The sequence below is a fragment of the Acipenser ruthenus genome, chromosome 7, assembly GCF_902713425.1.
Source record: "Acipenser ruthenus chromosome 7, fAciRut3.2 maternal haplotype, whole genome shotgun sequence".
Taxonomy (NCBI): Eukaryota; Metazoa; Chordata; class Actinopteri; order Acipenseriformes; family Acipenseridae; genus Acipenser; species Acipenser ruthenus.
Genome location: NC_081195.1, coordinates 18,419,835 through 18,441,098, shown reverse-complemented (window position 1 = coordinate 18,441,098; position 21,264 = coordinate 18,419,835). Strand labels below are relative to the sequence as shown.

The 21,264-nt window shown below is 41.1% G+C and overlaps 1 protein-coding gene across 5 annotated transcripts in view; it reads right to left on the bottom strand.

The window, feature by feature from the left end:
- Window positions 1-21,024, bottom strand: part of LOC117415680 (myopalladin-like) — a 141,309-nt gene extending 120,285 nt beyond the window's left edge. For 4 of the 5 annotated variants that reach the window (XM_059026521.1, XM_059026523.1, XM_034026319.3 and 1 more), the window contains exon 1: window positions 2,367-2,551. The gene's annotated coding sequence lies outside the window, so the exon portion shown is untranslated. Of the gene's footprint in view, window positions 1-2,366; window positions 2,552-20,967 lie in introns of those variants that run through there. The other variant, XM_059026522.1, reaches the window with a different exon arrangement.
- Window positions 21,025-21,264: the final 240 nt, after the last annotated feature.

Sequence of the window (21,264 nt, the reverse complement as noted above, 5' to 3'; positions counted from 1 at the left end):
GAAAAGGTTATCAAACACCCTACGTTAAAGTGTTACTGAACAGGCTGTAGAACACAATACATTACTTTCCCTAGCTTTCTGCTTTGTTCTACGTATTCCTCCAGTATCTTTTTTAATATAGTCACGATTGTTTTGATATTTTTATTAACATATTTCTGGTCATGAATCTGGCTTGACCAGTTATTTTCATTTGTTATGCATCGTGTTTTCCCATCAAAATGTCTTCTGAATTCACAACATCAGTGGCTGCAATACATCCTGTTCAATCAGAAATATTTAATTGGTTCCCGACTACTCTCACAAAGTTCAGCATTTTGAAATGAAAATAGCTGGTCAAAACTGATTTATGTCACACTTTATTTTAAGGGACATTTTTTTGTTTATTAACTGTTAACAAACAGCTAATAAACATGTTAATGTACATTATTTATTTTCTGTTAATTGTTAGTTAATAATATATAATAGGCCAGCTAAAATTGCAAACACCAGAGCCCTATGGATGATCAATCAAACACCAGAGCCCTATGGATGATCAATACCCAGTCAATCATATGCTTGAATTCGGTTAAAATTGTTACTGTAGTAATGTTTAGCAAATTTAATCAGGTTTTTATTAACCCTAACCCTAAACTAATAATGTACAATGTTTGTTAACAGTTAATAAACAAAAAAAGGACGTGTGACCCTGATTTATGACCAAGCATATGTTAATAAAAATATAAAAATAATTGCAATTATATTGACAAGGATATTGCAAGAATAAGTACAACGAATTAGGTAACAAGGGAAAGTAATGCATTGTGTTTTAAACCTCGCAGCCTGTTCAGTAACACTTCAATAACACAATTACAGTTGCTTTGGTTTCTTAAAAAAAACAAAAAAAAAGACTATGGTTCTTTCTGGTCATGTGGGTCTCATTCTGATCTCGTTGGCAGTAATTTATTGAGATGTTTACAGTGAATTGGGAGGCTGTTGGGTGTGAGTGTTTTGTGAAGAAATGTTCTATAAATGAATCGACAGCACTAAAGATTCATTACAAATAGCAATGGACAACTAGCCAGTCAAGTAAAGTTAGACCTGTTTTATTCAGTAAATTGAATCAAAACATTGCACCATGTCAGTGTAGCATAAAATGGCTCAGGTATTGTGTTACTTAAAAAACTGTCAGCATTAGTGTTTTCCCCGTATAGAAACTGCAAAGTTTGCATTGTTCAGATTAAAATGGTTGACTTCTTTCTCATTTTCCTTGAGTCTCTTCCTGGAATAATAATAATAGCTACAGGGGCCAATTGGGATCTAACCTACTGACCCTTAACATCAAATTACATGAGCAAGGATCTCATCTGTCAACTGGAGGTGTGTGGGCTTTCCTATTCTCATTCCTGTCTAGGAGTGGAAAGGTCAAATGTCTTAAGTGAATTCTGCAAAGAACAACACAACTAAGCTTGATCATGGACTCAGATCACTGAGAATACTGCAAGTTACGCTCATATCTCTTAAAATGGGAACTTTTGAATGTATAATTGATTTAAAAAAGAGTAATTCTTCCATGGTGTTTCTTTAGATGCTTAAATAGATTAAATTTAGCACCTACAAAAATCCCTTGTTCTTAAAAGTCGGAGCATTAAATAATTTGGTAAGTTCTCATATTAGAACGTGTTTTGTGTGTGCTGCAGCACTGAATAGCTTTGCTTTTTTGCTTGTGCAGCCTTTAAAGTGAGTTGCCTGTGATTGTTGCTGAAGGTAGGAATGGGATAAGGCCAGCACATGCTGCTGACACTCAAACAAAGTGTTAGGAAAGCCAGCATTGCCCTTCTACCAGAGCTTTTAATGCAGCTGCTGTGGACATTAATCCTGAGCGCACTGCCTCCCTCCACCCCCCAACTCAAGCTAATTATAGTGTGGGGTGTCACTTTACTTGTCAAAATAAAATCAAAAGCCAACTTGAATCCACTGTGTCACGTAAAGACAAGCTGCCGTAGCCACTTCATTATCATTGTCACATAAGATTTGGTGCAATATATCAGCTACATATACCTAAAAAAGGCAGTTGCTGAAAATAGAGGACAAATTCCCAGAGGTCTTCTTTATGGGCTGTTACTTGGTGGAAATACAGTCAATGTTATGCTTTGAATAAACTGACCATAAACTGTTTTACTTTCCACACCAGCCCAACTGACAGGAACAACCCAAGCATCAAAACAAAATGTCATTTATGCAAGCTCTTCTATATCAACTCCGTTCGAGGAACATTAAACAAGACCCTTTTCCAAAAAAATAAAAAAAACACACCTACCTACCTGCCTGCCTGTACACTCTATTACCTGTCGTAGCCAAAGTCAGGAGTTAATGAAACAGGACATTACCTTTTGATTAACCCAAAAGATGCTGTGCAGATCAGGGAATCCTCCAGTCGGAACTGAGGGCCTCAAGGGATGAGCAGGAGATAAGCAGCTGCCCAGGTTTCCTTTATTTTTGCAGGCAGATAACCTTGAAGTCAGGGGAAGGCAGCAAGAAGCTTGGGCAACCTGTTACCAGTAAATGCAGCAACATTTGTCAGCTTGCTAGGTCCCAAGTTATTTTTGGGCAGCATGGACCATGTGCCTGGGAATCATTCCACCTCATTGGGCAGGAGAGGCTTCATCAAGGGGATTATTTTGCAAGAACAGCGCCTATGCTAGTCTCTCAGTACCTCTCTTAAACAGCCACCTATACAATTTCACTCAGAAGATACTCAAGAGAATTCTGCTGATTAATGCAAAGGGACGAGCATAATAAGCAGAGGGAATCTGATAGACAGATCTTTCAATCTGTTTTTTGTGAAGTATGGAGAAGAGCCAGCTTCACTGTGCAGTGAAATGAGCCAGCAATATAGGACATGATATTATCCTTTTGCATAATGGTACAATAGTGACATGAACCAGTAAACATCATACATTGAATACCATGTCATTTCCAGTAAGCTTATGTATAAGGACTACAGTGCAATATTTGTTCCTTGTGCATTATGTAGATGTTTATCCTTTACTGTGCTGTGTTCGAATGGTTCGTCTTGGGTTCCTTCATCTAACAATCTCAACAGAATTACTGTGTGACATGGTCTCCCTATACATATAATACGTAAAATAAAACTATTACTATGTGACGGCGCTTGCATTTCTGCAGTGTTTATTTTAACATCTAAAGCTAAGCTGTCATTTCAGAAACTGATGTCATGCTAACCTGAAACTTACCCCTATCAGTGTCATTGAAATGTGAGGTACAAGATAAAAAACTAAACAAAAAACAATATAAGCAACCCCCATTTTTACAGTAATGGAATTATATAATGGAATTATGGCCTGTCGAAAAAGAATTGTGATTCCCCAATGGACAAGCTTGACGTAGTAACAGTATTTTTAATGCAGTGACACTCTCGCCTGAACTCTACAACACTTGGCAACTTTAGTTTACTTGTGGTTCTGGCTGTAGTAATAGTAATGGTTTTATGATTGTATTAACTGCCAAATTGTTTATTATTTAAAGCAAAGGGAAAAAAGAAAAGGGAAACTAAAAACAGATAAAGAAGATAAAGCTAAAAACAGAAAGAAAAAGGAAAAAAAAACAGAAAAAGAAAAGGAGGTAAAACAAAGAAAAAAGGAGACGATAAAGCAAAAGGCAAGCACAGAAAAGAAAAATAGAAACTATATGCAATTTAGGCACGTTTGATTTTGTTGTTGTAGTATATTCACGTTTAGATTTATTCACATTTGATTTAATGTTAGTTTGTTTTTATTTTATCACTTTTTATGAGCATGTTTAATTTTGGCACAGTACTTGTTGTAGATTTGCACAGATCTCAATGGCACATTGATGCGCTCCTGTTCTCAGCCCCCATAGGTGCTAATTGAATAATTTGAAGCTGAGCACCTGGTATAAAAGTTCCTGATTTCATCCATTCAAGAGATTGGATTTTGTCATGGATGTGAACCCGGGTTTGTCTGGAGTGGAGGCTGGATGCACAGCCAGCAGGAGCAAAGAAGGAATTCCACTTGTGTTCGGCGGTGGGTTGGGGAGAAAAATGAAAGAGACAACCGCCGACTAGAGCAAGGCTCCTGCTGTGCTTCCTTTCTCCCTTCGTGTGTGTGTGTGTATGTTTTTATCTGTTTTACATATTAGTATTTTAAAGGTATTGGGGTTTTAGAGAAGTGCTGGAGACGGAGAGTTTTTAAAGGATTGGTTTTATTGCTGTTTTTAGTAAGCCCCGTCTCCACGATTGTATTGAGCAGCACTGCACCTTTTAAAGTCTGTTTCAACGCTCTTTTCAAAATGGCCGCTTAGTGCATTGATGGTGTAAGGATTATTGCCCACATTGTCAACAAGTAACACAGCAATAATGATCCATTGCAGTGTTTTAGAGGATAGATCTCAAACCCCAGTGCACTGTTTCGTTCTTTGCTTGTTTGGTATTTTCCATTTCGCAATCTGAGCAAAATAATTAGCTCAAAGACAGAAATAAGCTTTCATTTCATTCTTTGATAACACTATGTAACACAATTTTTGTTCCTGGGTAGTAAGTGTTATTTCCTAATTGCTTATGCCTCAAAAGTATAGAAAATGGCTATTATTCCCCACAAACTTTGCTTTTGTGACCAGGAGTGATATTTTGAAATTTACCTATTTCCAATGAGAAAACGGGCGAATTTGTGTCTTTTCGTTCACATAAAGTCAGAAAAAAACAACATATGAATCCAAATTAACATGTATTTATACTAAAGTAATACAAAAATGACTACAAAAGATTTAGAAGTGAGTAGTTTTTCGAGATTTATGATTATGCTGTAAATCACTTTCACGAATCATCCCCCAAATGTAGTCTCCCATCATGTTCTCGTTATACTGTCCTTCATTGACAGCTCATCCAGGAGCCTCAAAGCCGTGCTGCTCCATAATGGTAACAAGTACCCGTCTCTTCCCCTGGCTCACTCGGTGCACCTCAAAGAGGATTACAACAGCATCAAGACCTTGCTGGACGCCTTGAAGTATGATGAGTATGGCTGGGACCCCCGGAAGGTGCTGATGCCACCACTGCACATCAAATTGGGCCTTATGAAACAATTTGTCAGAGCTCTAGATAAGGAGTCGGCAGCCTTCAAGTACCTTCAAGACTTCTTCCCTAAGCTGTCTGAGGCAAAGGTCAAAGCCGGTGTCTTCGTCGGACCACAGATAAAGAAGATCCTGGAGTGCAATGAATTCTCCAAGAAGCTCACTAGTAAGGAGAAAGCGGCTTGGAACAGCTTTGTCGCAGTGGTTCGGGACTTCCTGGGCAATCACAAGGCCGAAAACTATGTGGAGCTGGTTGAGACTCTGGTGAAGAACTACGGCACAATGAGCTGTAGGATGTCCCTCAAAGTCCATATCCTTGATGCTCATCTTGATAAATTCAAGGAGAACATGGGAGCGTACTCGGAGGAGCAAGGCGCGCGCTTCCACCAGGATATACTGGACTTTGAACGCCGCTACCAAGGACAGTATAACAAGAACATGATGGGAGACTACATTTGGGGGCTGATTCGTGAAAGTGATTTACAGTATAATCGTAAATCTCGAAAAACTACTTACTTCTAAATCTTTTGTAGTCATTTTTGTATTACTTTAGAATAAATACATGTTAATTTGGATTCATATGTTGTTTTTTTCTGACTTTATGTGAACGAAAAGACACAAATTCGCCCGTTTTCTCATTGGAAATAGGTAAATTTCAAAATATCACTGTCCTGGTCACAAAAGCAAAGTTTGTGGGGAATAATAGCCATTTTCTATACCTTTGAGGCATAAGCAATTAGGAAATAACACCTACTACCCAGGAACCAAAAAAAAAAAAAAATTTGTTACACGGTGTAATTTGTAAATGCTCAAATCATGAAATGGTTATTTTTGTTGGTGACTGACTGAATCCTGACTAAGTGTAACATATATAATATATTCTGACTTCTAAATTATTCTATTCTATTGTATAAGCAATAATGTAAAGGGTGTCCATTAATACTATATGAAGCTATTTATAAATTCAGAGTATGACTTTTCTAAGCTATATTACAAGCTATTTCATAAATTAACACCAGACCAGTACACTGACAATAGAATATTAAGATGTGTTGCAGCATTTGAATGCCTGCAGCCTCATTGTACACTACAGGTGTAACAAAAGCCACACCTCGAAGAGCATTATATGGCCTCTGCATTCCCACCCATCCGCCACCTGTAGGAAGGGCTACAGTTGATGGTGCAGTGGCTAATTTAATAATCCTTCTCCTCTAGAGGTTTGGATTTAAGAGAACAAGTGAAATGACTGAATAGGAGCATTGCAACAACATTATTAACAGCAATAACCCTGTTTGTCCCAGAATGTACATCTAAAAGTGTGGCGGAGTGTCCCGCCCCTATTTATTATTATTTGTATTTTTGTTTGCGGCGCGGGTAAAAGCGCCGCGTCTTTTGTTATTATATTTAAAAACCCCGTGAGGATGCATGGCTGATCAGCTACTGATTATTTAACTAGCTGACAGTCATGCATCCTTACCAAACGCGTGCAGACTCTGGCCGAGGGATAATAAGATAATTACCAACTAGTTAATCCCTCGGCCAGAGTATATAAACCAGCAGCACTCTGCACTCGGGGTTGAGAGTGTAGAGGAGAGTACGGGAGAGCGGAGAGAGAAAAAGCAACATTAACAAAACAATTGCTAAGACGTGCTGGATTTCCCAGCACATCACTTACTTGTTTGTTTGTTCATTCGTTTGGCCCTTGTGCCCTTTTGTTTTGTGTTGTGTTAATTTGTTTAATATTTTGTTTATTAAATACGCTGAGTGCACTAACACTCAGCTTCAACCGCCCATCCACTGTTTGGTTTGAGTTACTTCCTGGTCCGTGACGTCATCCACATCACCACTGCGAGCCAGACTGTCACATATGGTGTCCTGCGTGGGACAAACAACGCCTCCAACAGCCGGACCAGGATTGAAAAGTGCGTTTTTTTTTGTTTGTTCATTTTTTTTTTCTCAAATTAAAAATGGGGAAAAGTAGCCGGAGGAGAAAGCAGCAGCAGCAGCAACAACAGCAGCAGGAGGCGCAGCAACATCAGCCTTACCTTGCCACACTGGATATCTGCCTCACCTGCCTGAAGGGTGAGGAGTGGTGCTTCGCGGTTGGTGAGGTTGGGCACGTGGCACCAGACCAACCCCCTCCATGGCAGGAGAAAGAGGAGCCAGAGCGTCCAGTGAGGGAGGACCTGCATCCTCCAAAGAGGACGAATGCACTCTCCTCTGAGGGAGTCTGGGACTGGCTGGTGGAGCCGGGGAGGGATTATGAGGAAGCCCTCCCTGCAGTGATCAACCTCCTGTGGGCAAGAGATGGGGAGCGCTGGGAGGCCTGGGAACAGCAACACCACCCAGCTTCCCTCCCAGACATCGCAGCCATGGTGTTCAACTACCTGGCTGCGGATATGGGAGAGACCCTGCTGCTGCCATCTCCAGCACAAGAGGGAGAGGAGCCATCGCTGCCGTCTCCAGCGCCAGAGGGAGAGGAGCCATCGCTGCCGTCTCCAGCGCCAGAGGGAGAGGAGCCATCGCTGCCGTCTCCAGCGCCAGAGGGAGAGGAGCCATCGCTGCCGTCTCCAGCGCCAGAGGGAGAGGAGCCATCGCTGCCGTCTCCAGCGCCAGAGGGAGAGGAGCCATCGCTGCCGTCTCCAGCGCCAGAGGGAGAGGAGCCATCGCTGCCGTCTCCAGCGCCAGAGGGAGAGGAGCCATCGCTGCCGTCTCCAGCGCCAGAGGGAGAGGAGCCATCGCTGCCGTCTCCAGCGTCAGAGGGAGAGGAGCCATCGCTACCGTCTCCAGCATCAGAGGGAGAGGAGCCATCGCTACCGTCTCCAGCATCAGAGGGAGAGGAGCCATCGCTACCGTCTCCACCAGCAGAGGGAGAATGCCTGCTGGTTTCGCCTCCACAGCCTGGGGAGGAGCCCGAACGTCCTACGCCCGAGTGGGAGGAGCCCGAACGTCCTACGCCCGAGTGGGAGGAGCCCGAACGTCCTACGCCCGAGTGGGAGGAGCCCGAACGTCCTACGCCCGAGTGGGAGGAGCCCGAACGTCCTACGCCCGAGTGGGAGGAGCCCGAACGTCCTACGGCCGAGTGGGAGGAGCCCGAACGTCCTACGCCCAAGAGGGGGGAGTCGGTGCGTCCACAGCCCAAGAGGGAGGAGTCGGTGCGTCCACAGCCCAAGAGGGAGGAGTCGGTGCGTCCACAGCCCAAAGAGGGGGGAGTCGGTGCGTCCATAGCCCAAGAGGTGGAAGTCTGCGCTTCCACAGCCTTAGGACCCAAGCTGCAGTCCCAAGAGCCAGAAGGGGAGGAGTTACAGGCTCAACCCCCTGAATTTTTCTGGGGGGGAGAAGGGCAGGATGCTGATGTTCCCCAGCAGCCTCTATTTATGCTGCTGAAGGGAGCACGGCACACACCAGCCCAGCCGCCACAGCAGAGGGAGCCAGAACCGCCACAGCCTCCCTCTGAGTGGCCAGCATCCGCCCCATCGCCTCTGCCTCCACCACCACCAGGAGCAGAGCAGCAGGAGCTGCCTCTGTCTCCACCACCACCAGGAGCAGGGCAGCAGGAGCTGCTTCTGTCTCCACCATCACCAGGAGCAGAGCAGCAAGAGCTGCCTCTGCCTCCGCCACCTCCACCAGCAGAGGGTGAATGCCTGCTGGTTCCACATCCACCGTCGTGGGAGGACTGCTTGCCCCTCCCACCTCCACCAGCAGAGGGTGAATGCCTGCTGGTTCCGCCTCCACCGTCGTGGGAGGACTGCTTGCCCCTCCCACCTCCACCAGCAGAGGATGAATGCCTGCTGGTTCTGCCTCAACCGTCGTGGGAGGACTGCTTGCCCCTCCCACCTCCACCAGCAGAGGATGAATACCTGCTGGTTCCGCCTCAGCCGCCGTGGGAGGACTGCTTGCCACTCCCAGCTCCACCAGCAGAGGGTGAATACCTGCTGGTTCCGTCTCAGCCGCTGTGGGAGGACTGCTTTCCCCTCCCACCTCCACCAGCAGAGGGTGAATACCTGCTGGTTCCACATCCACCGTCATGGGAAGTACTGCTCCTGCCCTGCCTCGCACCACCCAGGGATGCCTGCTTCGCATCGCCTGGGGCTGCCTGTTCCACATCGCCTGGGGTCGCCAGGGATCCTGCTTCGCCTGGGGTCGCCAGGGATCCTGCTTCGCCTGGGGTCGCCAGGGATCCTGCTTTGCCTGGGGTCGCCAGGGATCCTGCTTCGCCTGGGGTCACTACACTGTGGTCGGAGCCCCACGGAGGGGAGCTGCCGGCCATGAAGAAAGGGGGGGAGGTCAGGAGACCAGCTTCCCCAGCCGCACTTTCGCGGCCGGAGATCATGTGGTCAGAGCCCCACGAAGGGGAGCTGCCAGCCATGGAAAAGGGGGGGGAGGTCAGGAGACCAGCTCCCCCAGCCGCACTTTCGCGGCAGGAAATACTGTGGCTGGAGCCCCGTGAAGGGCAGCTGTCAGCCATGAAGAAGGGGGGGGAGGTCAGGAGACCAGCTTCCCCCGCAGCAATTTCGCTGCAGGAGAAAGGGTGGCCAGAGCCCCACGGAGGGGAGCTGTCGGCCATGAAGAAGGGGGGGCAGGTCTGGAGACCACCCCCAAAAATTTTTTGGCCAGAGGAGCTGGCCGGTGCGCGGGCCATTGGAACACTATGGCTGTTTGGGTGGGAGGAGGACATCCCACCGTGGCCGCCACCTTTGGCCCGTTGCTGCCCCTGTTCCTGCGCCGGGACTGCTGACCGGGACTTTGGGGACTAAGGGGGGAGGTGGCCGAAAAGGCCATGTGTGCTGCGCACAAGGGGGGGCATGTGTGGCGGAGTGTCCCGCCCCTATTTATTATTATTTGTATTTTTGTTTGCGGCGTGGGTAAAAGCGCCGCGTCTTTTGTTATTATATTTAAAAACCCCGTGAGGATGCATGGCTGATCAGCTACTGATTATTTAACTAGCTGACAGTCATGCATCCTTACCAAACGCGTGCAGACTCTGGCCGAGGGATAATAAGATAATTACCAACTAGTTAATCCCTCGGCCAGAGTATATAAACCAGCAGCACTCTGCACTCGGGGTTGAGAGTGTAGAGGAGAGTACGGGAGAGCGGAGAGAGAAAAAGCAACATTAACAAAACAATTGCTAAGACGTGCTGGATTTCCCAGCACATCACTTACTTGTTTGTTTGTTCATTCGTTTGGCCCTTGTGCCCTTTTGTTTTGTGTTGTGTTAATTTGTTTAATATTTTGTTTATTAAATACGCTGAGTGCACTAACACTCAGCTTCAACCGCCCATCCACTGTTTGGTTTGAGTTACTTCCTGGTCCGTGACGTCATCCACATCACCACTGCGAGCCAGACTGTCACAAAAAGACATGACACCTTCACTTTTATTTTACTTTATGATGGATATTGGTCCTTAATATATCACTGGAGACTGAAGCAGGGATACAATGTACCACCAGCATGCCTTAAACACATTTAGGAAAGATGACCCTCTTAGGTACTTCATGCTGCACCATCGTTCCTTTTAACTTATTTATTGCCTGGTTTAACCATCTGGGTTTATTATGCACAGTGACTAAAAAGAAAAATATTTTTCTGATGCAAGCTCCATTGCAGCTTGGGCAAGCAAAACTGAAATATAAACAAAGAATGACATTTTAAAGGAAATAACTATTGGGTTTATTCTAGGTGCCAAAGATATTGAAGGGGTCGTATCCAAGGCTTTAAAAACAATATCTAGGCTAGGTCAGCCAAAGTTTACTTATAGAAATAAGAGCCAGCGCCATCTAGTGAATTGTGATCAGCTACTTTGGATTAAACTTTATTTTGTATTACTGGCAATACATACCAATAGACAGTGCTGGTGCTTACTCAAATAACAACATTATGGCTCAATTAGCATAGCTTACAGGTCTATAGCTGTTATCTGCTGTATTATTGAATTGTATTTTGTCACACTTGTACTTGCTTGAACCAAAGTCATTGTATTTATCTTGCTCTTAATTGTATTATTACTTGTACTGTGATACTTGAAATGTATTTGCTTACGATTGTAAGTCGCCCTGGATAAGGGCTTCTGCTAAGAAATAAATAATAATAGCTGTAATTCCTGTCCCCTCTGTATGCTGATTTTCTATTTACTAACAGCCATAGTTGTGTATGTGGCAGAAGTTATAGTTGGACATCCCAAGTTGCCATTTTTAAAATTACTTCATTTCAGAAATACATCTTTCAGGAGTCTTTTCAGAAGCAGCCCCCATGGATGAAAAGAAGATGATATAAACACACACTGTCAACATCTCGTTCTGTACGCACAGGATGCCACCTCCGCAGTGAAGTCAACTCTTTTGTCTTAATTAGCTATGCCTCTGAAATGAACATCATAACAACAACAAAACTTGAGGATCTGATTAACTTTTGATGTCAAACTTTACATGTCGTGTTGATTTGGAATAAAAGCTCAGTTTGGGATTCTTGCATGTTGGATTAAGATTTGGTGCACTTTGAAATGATTCATGTCAGATTTTTTTAAAATAAAAAGTTCAGCTTCAATTCGGGATTTTTGCTTTTTGTACTGCGTTTTAATTCTTTAACGAATAGGATAAAGCAACTGCAGAATACTGCGTACATGAGATGAACAGGCACATGTAATTCTACTTTTATTCACAATCTCATCTCATTAACTTACTCCAACAGTTTATCATTCATTTTGATTGTCCTTTCGCTATAACGAACCGCTCGATATATAATGAACAAAAGGCTTGGACCCAAACAGGTTCGTGATAGCGAGGTTGTACTGTACTAATATATATGAATTAGTGATTGGAAATCCTAGCCTGCGATTGGTTAAAACCTCATCATAGGAGGAAAAATAGATTGAACTATTGCCCTAACATCCTTACACCACTGGTCCATAGTCTCGGCCTGTCATGTGATTGGTTGACATCACTGTCAGTAATGCCCCTTTTCAAAGGAACACCTTTCTCCCCTGCACTCTTCACAGAGAAAATGGCTGAACACCGATTCTGTGAGTTAACAGAAAATTAATTAAAAACATACTACAAAAGAAAGATGCTGCAAACACTAAAATGGTGATTAAAACATCACTGTCTGTGTTTTTTGACTTTCTGAAATTCAAACAAATTCAATTCGATGAAAACAAATATGGGTGGGAGATAACCTGCATTATGCAGCAGTCAACAAACCAGACGAAGACATAGAAAGACTTTGCTAACTATACGGTGTGATCTTCACAAATATTTTGTTATTTATTTATGTACTTATGCTGTATCACCTATATTTAAACCAAATATATAAGTCGATATTTATTTACGTATGCGGTATCACCTATATTTAAACTAAATATATCAATTCATATTTACTATCCAACCTTGCCTCACTTTTTTTTTCTTGACTGATTCATATATTAAACATGTACTGCAGACTCAGCCATGGTGGGAAATGAAATGCCCCTCGGGAAGACTATTGTTACCTGCAATAGCCCCCTGTTGGTAACAATAGTTTTCCTTCAGGTCAATCATTTTCTACTATAGCCATCTCCTCCAGTACATATTTACTATATATATATATATATATACAGTATATACCAGATTCTGCCGAGTCAACGGCACTGTTTGAACGATCATCGCCCCCCCCCCACCACCCGTCCAACTTTTAGCTAAGTAAAATCTTAATTAATTTCCGGTTTTTGATAACCATGCGCAAATAATGCCTGAGGGTAAATGTTGTGGCTCACGTGAAAAAACTGCCTAGAAGTAGTTGCTCTGTGCATTCATGATTCAGACAATTGCCTGCATCATCAATAGTTTAGATGACGAAGAAGTGGAGTTCAGCAGTTTCGGATCAGATGATACAGACTATGTATTCTGATTGATTACTCTTTCCTGCTATGCCACAATGCATATTTTTACATTTTTTCAGACACTATACGACAGTGGTACTCAATTCTGGCCCTCGAGATCCATTCCAGTCGAGGTTTTTACACCAAGCAGGTTCTAATGTAGTTAACTGAAGTTGCTTGTCTAGGGCCTGGTTGGAATAAAGACCAGGGGCTCTATGTATCATTGCTTTTTCATTAGTATCTTGATGTTTTGTAGTTTTTTGTGAATTTGTAGACATACCCGCAATGTATTAAAGCCATTTTAACTCCCGCAACTTAGTTTTGTCATTGCTACGGTAGTTTAGCTACGACTGTTCGTTTCAAACAAGTTTTGTATGCAAATGTACAAATCAATATCAAAGGTTCGCACTTACCTGTGATATACTATCATTTTCTCCTGACTTACGACATAGGTTTGAGCCTGTTATTTTACGCATTCCTAGATTCAACTGGCTGGGTAACACTTTATATTAAGGTGCTGCTTATTAATATTGTATAAATATATAATAGATACCTAATAACTATGTTATAGAGTGTTAATAAAGCATTATAGATGGTTTGTAACAATGCAATAGTCATAGACGGAATTACGTTTAAACATGCCAAAGTACAATAGTTGTCTAAAAACTGCCCCCTTTATAAAAATGTAATTTTGTCTATGGCTATTGCATGGGTAAACATCCCAAAGTAGAATAGGTGGCTAAAAACGATCCCCTTTATAAAACTGTAATTCTGTCTATGGCTATTGCATTGTTAAAAACCATCTACAATGTTTTATTAACACTATAGCATAGTTATTAAGCATCTATTATATAGTTATAAAGCGTTTAAAAAACATTAATAAGAAACACCTTAATATAAAGTGTTACCAATAAGATTTCCTGATTTTTTTCTATTTCACTAACTAACAGGTCAATTTGTTTTCCTTTTTTTTTTGTCCCAGAATGTACATCTAAAAGACAGTCTGCAGACGCCATTGCTTGATCCTATATTTGTATATTTGTATACTGGCACTTCTATCTGTTCACTTGCCGGAAGGAAGTTCTAAATCATGTCTTTTGGCACTGCAAATCCATTTATAATGAAATGCAAATTCCGATCTCTCTTGTATAATGAGCTGTAATTTATGCCATTCGTAACCTTGCGGTGATATTACAAAAGTTGTTCACGAACCAGAACTGCAAAAATTCTGAGAAGGACAGAGGCTACCAATTCGCAGCATTTACGAACACATAATCAATATTAGTACATAGAGCCCCAGTGGTCTTTATTCCAACCATTTCCTAAATTAGCAACTTCAGTTAACTAAATTATAACCTGCTTGGTGTAAAAACCTGGACTGGATTGGCCAGAGTTGAGTACCATTGCTTTAAGAACTTGTAACCTAGGCATTTTTTTTGGCTATAGTGCTACTTTGGATGTTAATTTATTATTTTGGGTTGCTTTTTCACACTGCAATTTCTTTCTTACAGAGATTATGTAAAGCCCATTTTAGTGGACCCAACATTTCACGTGTTTATATATTTTTTAAATGTATATGTGCTTTTTTAAGCATGCCTAATTGTAAATTTAATCTACCAACCTAATGTTAAAAATACTACTGTAATTTTGTCCCTGCCTGAGTCAACGAACACCCCCCCCCCCCCCCCCACACACACACTTTTGCCTTAACGACAACTTTACACCCCCTAGGCGTTGACTCAGCAGAATACTGTATATATATAGTATCCCTTTCATTAATGCACACATAAATAAATACGAACAACACAGGAAAATAGGATCGTAAAACACTGCATTGGAATATCAACAAAAACTGGTCAAAATTCTTTACTGAAATGTATCCATCTGCCATTAAGCAGGTGGAAGACAAAAATAGAATAGAAGATTTTCAGCCAAGTGTCAGCTGCTACCGCCATGAAGGAAAAAAAAAATTCATCAGTCAGCTCAAAGTAAATTGTTTATACTGTCTGAAATACTGTTTAAACAGATGGTACTTTTTTCAATACAACAGCTCAGCTCCTGCAAGTTTCTTGCTGCTTTAGCACACTATATATGTATAGGCAGCTGGATTAGATAGATGGATGCCTTTAAGAATCAAACCTTAATAGATGTGAAGTAAAAACATCTGCATGCAGTGACGTCTGAGTATCGAGCAGACCCAACGAGCGCACAGGCTGACAGACTCTAATTATCCTGCTGACTGCATCTGCACATTCTTTCTATGTGGCTAGTGTAAACTACACATACACATATTATCTTCCTATAGGAATAGGAAAAAGAAGAAGCACTCAGGGTCACTCCCCTTTTTGAGGCTCCAGTGAAGCTCAATACGCACACATCCCTCATAGCATATGGGACAAATATTTATAAATGCTTGTTAACTTGCTGCTTTAGAACATGACAGTGTTGGAGGAAGAGCTTCAAAATACTTCTTCTGTCTCACAACATGTAATGTGTGTCACTTTGAGAAAGTGGCCGGCAAGGTGGTTTGATTAATGTGGCTGCTTTCCAATAGCTGGTTCATACATCAGCTTTGCTTCATGCTTCACTTCATACTTCAATAATAAGATTGTCCTAAGGAAGCTTGCTACATGTGTCTAGAAGGGTGCACAGCCTTTCTGTATCTGTTGAGTGGCCTGGTCTTTTACAATGGAATGGTCTTTTAAACCTAGTCTTTACAATAGATCAGGATCGTGACAAACTTTAACAGGTTAAAATATCCTACAAAATATCCGTGGTGTTGTAATACTAGAGCTTGACAGTAGATAGCATTGTTAATATGCTGGCATCCTAAAACTGCGTAGATCAGTGGTACTCAATTCTGGCCCTCAAAATCCAATCCAGTCCAGAAGTTTACTCCAACCAGGTTCTAATGTAGTTAATTGAAGCTGCTAAGAGGCAATTAACTAATTTAGGACCTGGTTGGAATAATGCCCAGGACTGGAATGGATCTCGAGGGCCAGAGTTGAGTTCCACTGGCGTAGATTGATGTAAACTATGAAACAATGTGGTCAGAGTTTGTACTGATGCATTATCAAAATAAACTGCCTTAGAATTGTACCGACTTTTATTTACTCTACTACACAACGAGGATGGCTTTCCTTCCCCTGCACCCACTGGCACCTTTTCTTCAAAGCCCTGGGGAGCCTACATTTAATGCCTGGACTTACATTTAATGCCTGGATCCGAATGTTTGAAAATTACCTGCTTGCATTCAATGACATTGAACTCACAGAGGAGAGAAAATTTGCACTGCGCATACACTGCCTCGGAGCAGAACAATGTATATTTTATACTTGCAGATGATACGTATAATACAGCACTTACTGCATTAAAGAACTTCTTCATGCCTAAAGTGAATGTGGTGGTTGAGCGCTACAAATTTCACCAACACAGACAGAAATATTCGCGGCTTTAAGGGAAATGGGTGTTACATGCGAATGGGGAGACATGGCAGATGATATTATCCAAAATCATCTCCTAGAGAAAACCACTACAACACATTTATTGCTTGAATCAGACTTGACATTACAGCACTGGCTGAAACGAAAACCATTAGTCAAGTTACAGCAAGTGTTGTTCAAGCTGTTCAGCCGGTACAGACGCAGGGGTAAAAGAGGCGTACGAACAGGACTGATTATACAAAAATGCCAAAGACAATGCCAACAAGACGCCACAAAGTCAAAACGTTCATGGAGGAAATGCTACCGCTGCTGATCTACACAACATACTGCAAATTTCTCTGGATGCCCTGCAAAAGAAGCTCAGTGAAGACACTGCAAGAAAAGAGGACATTTTGATAATGTATGTTGTAGCGCCCAGCCTAATCAACACGTACACAAAGTTACTGTGCCTGATGTGACTGTTTTGCGTGTGGATAGAAGCAGCCCTACATGTGTCACTGATAAAATAATGTGTACTGTAACAGTTTCTTCTGAATCGGGAATACAACCCCAAGCAATTAAATTGATGTTGGACAAGGGCTCAGCAGTTTCCATATTAACCGACGCTATGTACACGTGATGCTTTAGAAGTCTGCCACTTACTGAACCGAGATTACGTCTTGTGAGCTACTTGATAAACCGCATACCTGTGCTTGACTGCTTACAAGTAAACATAACTTTCGATACCAGCTGAATTTCATATTGTGCACAGTGGTAGTCCAATCCTAGGTAGTCTAATCTGTTTGCTGCACTAAACATGCAAGTAGTAAAGGGATGCATTGCTTCTACGCCAGCAAACACTGCCACAATGCCAACCCAAATTTCAACTGTAATAAAAGACTGCACAGAAGCAGCACTTGGCTGTGCAAAGGGATTTGTAGTGGTAGCCCAGACTGGATGCTCAAGCTGGTCACTATAAAATATTGCGATACCCGTCAGCTCCACGACAAGATGGCAGTGATACATGCACCTTCATTACAGTCTGTCCCTTTCCCTTACTCTGCGTGGGAAAAGCTGCCAATTTTACCTTGCTGGACCATTTGACAGTGTCCCACTTGACTGTTGCTATGCCATCATTTTGTCGACTACTTCAGTAAATGGCTGGAAATAGCGTTTACATTCCAAGTCACTGCTGTAATCACCTTTCTGTCTACTGTCTTTAGTAGAGAGCGGAACCCAAAATAATTAGTTTTGGACAATGGATCTCAATTCACTTCCTGGGAATTCAAAGCTTTTCTGAGAGACAGAAACATCCTACACAGAAAGTCATCATTGTATTACCCCCAAGCCAATGGAGAAATTGAACGTTGTAATAGAAGTCTTAAAGAGAGCTTCCATACAGCTACTCTCAAAATACACAGACAAGCGTCGGGGTGCCAAGACCCTGAAATTTGTATGTGGTTCACGTGTAAGAACATGAAAGCCTGGAATCTTGTGGAAAGGACAAACCAACTTCACATCATCTCTTAGGATTGTAGAGAAAAAATAACTTTACACCCTCAAGTTGTCAGATGGGAGGATATGGAATACTACTCATCTTACACCTGCCTACCTAGTACGAAATGGAGATGCTCCTGATGACCTACTTGTAATCAATGATATCATCTTACCTCCACCTGTACAAGACATCCAATGTGAGATTGTGCCTGAGGACCATACTATCAGACAGACAACAATCAGCATGGACTCAGGACTATGCTATGTAAACACTGTCCAAAAAATACAGTTTTGTCTTTAAGTATTTAATTACTGGTGCTATCGCAAAACAGGTAATGTACTTTTTGTTCAGCACAAAGGAAATATGTGGTGTTGTAGTACTGGGGCTTGACACTAGTTGCCACTGTTAATGTGCTGACATCCTGAAACTGTGTAGGTTGATATAGACTATGAAAGAACGTGATCTAAGTTTGTACTGATGCATTATCAAAATAAACTGCCTTAGAATCGTACCGACTTTTATTTACTCCACTACACAACAATATCACAAATACATTTTCAATTATCGTCTCCTAAAAATGATCAAGATCATCATGATTATGTGAAATCAGATTTTCACTCACATTAATTGCGATTTTGTCTGAAGTTAGTTGTTCTTTCTCTAACACTGTTCTCCTCCAGTATATTATTGATGCCCAATTTAATCACATGACACTTAAAAACCCAACCAACCTTCCAATATTTCTTTACAGACAAATCAGTTGTCTACAGGAAGAGAGAGCAATAAAACATCTTGGTAGCAGTGGTGCTTTAGATGACATCAGATATTATCGCAAATTATCTCGGCTAAAGCTAGAGCAGCTTACCTCAGAACTGTAAACTTAATGTTGGTTGATTCAGTCAGGGGTTATTATTAGGCAGTGTGGACATTTAAAAAGAATGAACAAGGGCAGGTTACTTGAGCTACAAGCTGTCAACAATATTGCGAATAGCATAGGGATGATCATAAGATCTCTTATGAAACTGGACTGGATCTGCCTGGTCTTCTCTGTAGTTGACAAGACAAGCAGTATACAGCGTCTCATTCCATATGTCACACATGTTGATGTAGCAAACAGTTACGGCCCGATTTTGAGGAAACGTGGTAAAATGCAAACGTAAAGACAAAGTGCTTTACGTTTGTGCTGGATAGAACCTTCCCCTTCATGGAGTTTGAGCTGGATGCTGGCGGAATTCTGTTAGCACTGACCAATGAAGAACAAGTGGGAGTCAGAAGCTGCTAGCAAATCAGAAGCAACTGACATTCCCTTTAAGAAAACAATACCCTAGCTTTTGCCTTTGCTGTGATTTTGATAAACAAAAAGTTGCTTTATTGCCATAGCACCATTTGTTCATGTCATATTTAGAAGCATTTACATTTATTGAACAATTATGCCATATGTAACTGTGGGTTTCATTATATTCATAAATAATATTTGTATACTACTAGCCTTTGCAATATAGAGCTTATTTGGACTGTGATTTGGATCTTGGCTTTAACTATTTTAGAGCTGCTGTGAAAGATTTGTATGAAACTCAATACTTAGGACAACACCTCATACTTCATAATTTCTAGAAGCAATTTAGTCCAATGTACTTTAGATTTGAAAATGCACTTATTATTTTGCTGTCGGTTTCAAAACCAATATTAAATGGCCTGGAATAAATTATTAAACACAGGTATGAAATATGGGCTTTATATTATTTAAGAAAACAGTTTTTTTATTATTTAGAAACCTTTAATATTTTAGGTCAGCACTAAAGTTTATGAAACCAGAGTGTCGTGGCAAAACAAAGTACAGGAGCTGTACTCAAAATCAGTAATGGTACATTGTAAAGAGTTAACCTTTACTACATTGTACGTTTAATTAAATTAAATTCCAACTGAGTCAAAATGCATATACTAACTAATGTTTTCTAACACTTGAAGTATTCAAAAACGTAGACTAACTCAGGAGGCACAGTTAAATCTGTTACTTCAAATATAATAATGATACATTCCCCGTTGTTTTGTACTTAATTTTTTCCTCATAAGCAATCCAAAGGTTATAATCCAACGTGCATCCAAAAGCAAATGGTAGTCTTTTTTTAAGACTTCTTAGTGTAAAATGCCCTCATTGGAGCGTAATGTATTTTAAATAAAGTGCTTTAAGGTCACCTGTGTTTTTGAAAGCCATTGTTAACAGTACATGGTAGGGTACACTATAATTAAGAAGGTGAAAACTGAAAAGTTAAACACTTTTTCATATTGTTGGATAAAAAAAAAAGATGAATCATGAATTAAGTCATTTTTCACAGCCTGGGCATTTCTATGTATGTTTTATATAATTTTTTTTTTTTTTTTTTGTAAACCAGTAGCCTTCTCCGCTAGCCAGTGCTATGCTACTGAGGCATAAACACAGTAAACAAACACAGTGAACTTTATGATAGTGAGTGACAGGACTACAGGCAATTCAACCTAGACGAATATGACTTGCTACCAGGATCCATGACAAGTGTCTATGTTAATTAAAAACAAATACCAAAATAAAATGATGTATCTTTTATTGTAGATTGCTGAGTTGTCTATGGTTTCTACAGCTATTTAGGCTTGAGTATAATAGTTTTTTTTCTTTTGTTTTTATTTGGCCTTTGTAGCAGTTTGTGTTCAATGTGTACAGCATCACCATCACACCCACACATAATCACACTAGCAATAAAGCAATACACATCTGGAATAAGGGCAATTAATATACTCAGATATAGATATATATTCTATATATTCAATAAGTAATTAGATATGAAACATATCTGGTTATGTGTCTAGTATTCTCTAATCCTCAATATGCAAACCAGATGAATAGAAGCAACTTTGTTTACAAGTGATTGACACAAAAAACAACTAAACATATAAATTGCTATATTTCAAGTAACAGAAAAAGAACAAATATACTATATATATATATATATATATACTGTATATATATATATATATATATATATATATATACTGTATATATATATCACAATAGGGCCTAATAAAATAATACTTCAGTAATACTTTTAAATAAATAAATATCGGTACTCACCATTTAAAAGTTTTTTGTTTTTTTTCTAGCAGGTAGATTTTAGACCAGACAACAAAGTCCTCTTCAGTGTGCTAAGGAGATGCCTGAAAGGTCAGATCTTTTATCGCTCTTTCAAATGTGTAAGAAGGCTAATTTTAGGTGCCTCATCATTCTGCACTAGTAGTAGCATGAGGGCTCCAAACACAACACCCTTTGGTGCTGCTGCTATTTTCTAAAGCATGGCTCATCTCAAATCGCCTGTAAAAAATAATATGTGTGAAGGCTTCTGAGGTTCCTCTGTTTAAAATTAAAACAGCT